Source organism: Tachypleus tridentatus, chromosome 10 (genome assembly GCF_004210375.1).
Source record: "Tachypleus tridentatus isolate NWPU-2018 chromosome 10, ASM421037v1, whole genome shotgun sequence".
In the NCBI taxonomy this organism is placed as follows: Eukaryota; Metazoa; Arthropoda; class Merostomata; order Xiphosura; family Limulidae; genus Tachypleus; species Tachypleus tridentatus.
This window is the reverse complement of record NC_134834.1, coordinates 9,361,908-9,367,274: the sequence shown is the minus strand read 5'-3', so window position 1 is coordinate 9,367,274 and position 5,367 is coordinate 9,361,908. Positions and strand designations below refer to the sequence as shown.

The 5,367-nt window shown below is 38.7% G+C and overlaps 1 pseudogene; it reads right to left on the bottom strand.

Moving 5' to 3' along the window:
• Positions 1 to 2,273: 2,273 nt before the first annotated feature.
• LOC143228002 (innexin shaking-B pseudogene) lies at positions 2,274 to 4,397 on the bottom strand (annotated as a pseudogene).
• Between the last annotated feature and the right edge of the window lie 970 nt (positions 4,398 to 5,367).

Below are 5,367 nucleotides of genomic sequence, written 5' to 3'. Positions count from 1 at the left end.
TACCCTAAAATACAGATGTTCTGTAACTGTCAAAGTTAGGTAGGAGTCAATTTACCCTATTTACCAGTCGTATTTAATTTTACATTTAGGTAAAAATTCATATTTAATTTTATATTTAAGTAAAAAATCATATTTAATTTTACACTTAAGTGAAACGTCACATTTAATTTTACACTTAAGTGAAACGTCATATTTAATTTTACACGAACAAAGGTACTTTACAATTGGCTTTCTGTGCTGTTTACTTCAGGAGTATTGGAAGTCGATTTGTAGTGTTATAAGCTGAGTCACTGGATGGTATGTGTTTGCTATAACAATACCCATTACACGAACATATCAATTGTTGCAAAAAATAGTCGGTTTCTACGTTGTTGATTAAAAGAGCTTACGGTTGGAACTGTACGTTGATACACTTTATACGGTTAGAAGTGTACGTTGATACACTTTATACGGTTAGAAGTGTACGTTGATACACTTTATACGGTTGGAACTGTACGTTGATACACTTTATACGGTTGGAACTGTACGTTGATACACTTTATACGGTTAGAAGTGTACGTTGATACACTTTATACGGTTAGAAGTGTACGTTGATACACTTTATACGGTTGGAACTGTACGTTGATACACTTTATACGGTTGGAACTGTACGTTGATACACTTTATACGGTTAGAAGTGTACGTTGATACACTTTATACGGTTGGAACTGTACGTTGATACACTTTATACGGTTAGAAGTGTACGCTGATACACTTTATACGGTTAGAAGTGTACGCTGATATACAGATTTTGGATATTGCGATGTCAGACAAACCAAGATATTCTGTGAAATACCCAGAATAGTCGTGATAGGAATGAACTAAGTAACCCATTTTTACATTACTTCAGCACTTTCTGTGAAATATCCAGAATAGTCGTGATAGGAATGAACTAAGTAACCCATTTTTACATTACTCCAGCACTTTCTGTGAAATATCCAGAATAGTCGTGATAGGAATGAACTAAGTAACCCATTTTTACATTACTCCAGCACTTTCTGCCCGTACTTGTCCTAACAGTCGCAACCGAGAAAACCTTTCACGCGCCCGGCATGGCCTAGCGCGTAAGGCGTGCGACTCGTAATCCGAGGGTCGCGGGTTCGCGCCCGCGTCGCGCTAAACATGCTCGCCCTCCCAGGCGTGGGGGCGTATAATGTGACGGTCAATCCCACTATTCGTTGGTAAAAGAGTAGCCCAAGAGTTGGCGGTGGGTGGTGATGACTAGCTGCCTTCCCTCTAGTCTTACACTGCTAAATTAGGGACGGCTAGCACAGATAGCCCTCGAGTAGCTTTGTGCGAAATTCCAAAACAAACAAACCTTTCACGCACGTGCCATTCGTCTTATTCTTTATTGTTCGTCCTCTCTACTCTCCACACAGTAGAACATTGCTGTGTCTGTGGAGTTACGACGCTAGAAGGCGTTTTCGATACTCATGGTTGGCAGAGCACACATAGCCAGCCTCTTTTGTAGATTTGTGCTTAGCTTAGCACACATAGCCAGCCGCTTTTGTAGATTTGTGCTTAGCTTAGCACACATAGCCAGCCTCTTTTGTAGAGTTGTGCTTAGCTTAGCACACATAGCCAGCCGCTTTTGTAGATTTGTGCTTAGCTTAGCACAAATAGCCAGCCTCTTTTGTAGATTTGTGCTTAGCTTAGCACACATAGCCAGCCTCTTTTGTAGATTTGTGCTTAGCTTAGCACACATAGCCAGCCTCTTTTGTAGAGTTGTGCTTAGCTTAGCACACATAGCCAGCCTCTTTTGTAGATTTGTGCTTAGCTTAGCACACATAGCCAGCCTCTTTTGTAGATTTGTGCTTAGCTTAGCACAAATAGCCAGCCGCTTTTGTAGATTTGTGCTTAGCTTAGCACACATAGCCAGCCGCTTTTGTAGATTTGTGCTTAGCTTAGCACACATAGCCAGCCTCTTTTGTAGATTTGTGCTTAGCTTAGCACACATAGCCAGCCTCTTTTGTAGATTTGTGCTTAGCTTAGCACAAATAGCCAGCCGCTTTTGTAGATTTGTGCTTAGCTTCAAACAAACACTGACCTTTCTTCTGGTGTCCGAGTCAGAAAACGTGATATTACAAACAAGTTTGTCATATTTGTTTAGTGATTTGATTGGTTAACACAGCTCCCTCTGTTGTCTAATTCAAACACTCACTAACTTTAAAACAAAAATTATTTAGTTTTTGTTTAATTCAATTGATAACAAACAGACTAAGAAACCTCAAATATGTAAATCTTAGACGAATAGTACAACAAATGCAGGAGTACAGTAAAAGTCTATTTATAACACTCTCTATTGAAATAAAAATTATCTTATATATCAAATTAAACTCCAAAAAACGTTTACGGACTTGTGGCTATGCCGTTGATTCCTTAGGAGCCGTCGTTAAGCGATTGGCCATATCTGCTACAATCTCCTTAAATATCGTAGGATCAACGTTCTGACCAAGCATGTAAATTAGGAACCAGTCTCCTAGTGATCCCCTTCGGATCACATTGTGTAGGTGGTCCAGGTGGACAGTCCGGAAGCGGAGATTGAGATAGTAAACCCTCACAGGAGGAAAGGCGACCAGAATTGTTCGACACACCAGCACCATACCGGTGAGTGCAGCCAGGACGATGAACCAGAACCACAAGGCAATGTAAACCTTCTCGTTCACGATGTTCAGAGGAAGCAGACACAGAGCATCATGAGTTTCCAAGTTACCAGAAGCACCATATTTAAACAGTTTACACTTAGCCACGCGAGGAAAAATCCGGATCATGGGATCTATCCGGTCTTCTTGATCCATCTCGGAGAACCGGATCACGTCCAGACCATAAGTCAGAAACTCGCCATCAAAAAACTTGTCCATGAGAAACATCTGACCGACAACATTGGCGAAGGCCAGAGTTTCACAGATGAAGTAACGGGCAGCATACCAGTCGTGGTGGCCCTGGCTGGAGGCCAGATAGTCAACCAACAGTCTCTTCTTTTGTTTCTTTTCTGTCTCTCCACACATCCCGACGTCCAGATCCATCATCAGAGCCTGGATTTTTCCTCCTTCCCACAGCTTCCATAGCCAGCGTGGAATGTAGAAGAGGGCGGCCTGGAAGAACAGCATGAAACACACCCACTGGTAGTACTTGTGGTACTTCAGTTCCTCCATGGAGTCAGTATTGGAACCGATTCCTGGATAGGGAATTTCCTTCCCCACCTTCTTGTTATAGGCGTTGGGCATTGTAAAAGTGGTGTGAATCCAACAGTATGTGTTCACATAGGAATCCGTTATTTCCCGGCTTCTCAGACAGTCGATGGGATCTCCAACATATTGTTTCATAGATACTAGAATGGTGAACATTAACAATACAATCACAGTAACAGTGTAATGGAGTCGAAATACAGTGTTGTCTATCCTCACTCGGCTTGTCTTCAGTAAGCTCTTCAAGCTCCGAATGACATCTAACATGGCGACAGCTTCTTAGCTCTCTACAGAGGCACATAAGGGCCAAAGAAGAAACACTTTTATACAGTGATACAACCAAGGTAAAAAAATATGTTTATTTCTTGTATTCCAATTTATAGTTGGATACATTCTCTGTCTCTTGATAGAAAATCGACTTCTCTGCTACACCATCTCGATACTGTCCTGTTTGGTTAATATCATATATTCTTGTATCGCAGTGTTTAGAAACAGGAAAAGCTCGATATCAGAGTTAACTGAAACTTGTCGTGGATCTTCCTCCGCAGTTCAATATAGTTCTCTATTTTTTCTTGACATCAATTTGTTGCCAATACCACAGAACATCGGCCCATATGGATATCTGAATAACAGAAAACGTCTGAAATAACGAAAACAGGAAACTATTTCTTAAACTTCTGGGTATCAGAATGGTACAGAATATTCTGAAATGGCGAACACAAAATATACACTTATTTTTTAAACTTCGGAACGATAATAAATAGACACTATAATGGCTAACACCATGAGATTTTCACACACAAGTTTTTCGTCTGAAAAACAATAGCTATCCTCCTGTGGAATGGTGTGTGTGAATTTTTCACACTTATAAGCTGCAAACGATATTTTGTTTTGCTCCATAAACGATGTCTGTTTCAATCGGTAAATTTTATTTGTACACGTGACACGAGATTTAGTGAAACAAAACCACGAGAATAAACACTACTGCGAGAGAGACGTACGAAACTCCCAAGATAATGGCGTGGAGTGTTCTCTGCTCGAGTCGGTTCTATATTTAGTTTAGAGAAGCAACTGAGGGCGTTCCTTCGTATTTAGTTCTAACGACAACCAGTTATTCAGGGAACAAACCCAGAATGTACATGTAATGACTCTTTTCGCTCGCAAAAGCCACTAGAAGCGACTACAAAAACGGTTTGTAAAATACAATATATATATATATATATAACAAGTAACTTCATTCGACACTTTTCTTCTCAGAAACGCTACTTCTTAAGGCTGCGTTACTAGTGCCCTCTATACTTGGTATATTGTGCAGTAAGAAACTGATGTTTGTGAACAGGAGCAGCTCAGTGTAGGTTTATCTAAGTTTTGGTTTTCGTTTGAACCCATCTTAAAGGATTGAAACGTTACCTTGACTACTTAGTTTTAACTTGATTAAATGTCCACAGTGAATAAAGATCGTTACCTTTACTACTTAGTTTTAACTTGATTAAATGTCCACAGTGAATAAAGAACGTTACCTTTACTACTTAGTTTTAACTTGATTAAATGTCCACAGTGAATAAAAATCGTTACCTTTACTACTTAGTTTTAACTTGATTTAATGTCCACAGTGAATAAAAAACGTTACCTTTACTACTTAGTTTTAACTTGATTAAATGTCCACAGTGAATAAAAATCGTTACCTTTACTACTTAGTTTTAACTTGATTTAATGTCCACAGTGAATAAAAAACGTTACCTTTACTACTTAGTTTTAACTTGATTAAATGTCCACAGTGAATAAAGAACGTTACCTTTACTACTTAGTTTTAACTTCATTAAATGTCCACAGTGAATAAAGATCGTTACCTTTACTACTTAGTTTTAACTTGATTAAATGCTCAAGTGAATAAAGAACGTTGTCTTTACTACTTAGTTTTAACTTGATTAAATGTTCACAGTGAATAAAGAACGTTATCTTTACTACTTAGTTTTAACTTGATTAAATGTCCACAGTGAATAAAGAACGTTACCTTTACTACTTAGTTTTAACTTGATTAAATGTTCACAGTGAATAAAGAACGTTACCTTTACTACTTAGTTTTAACTTGATTAAATGTTTACAGTGAATAAAAATCGTTACCTTTACTACTTAGTTT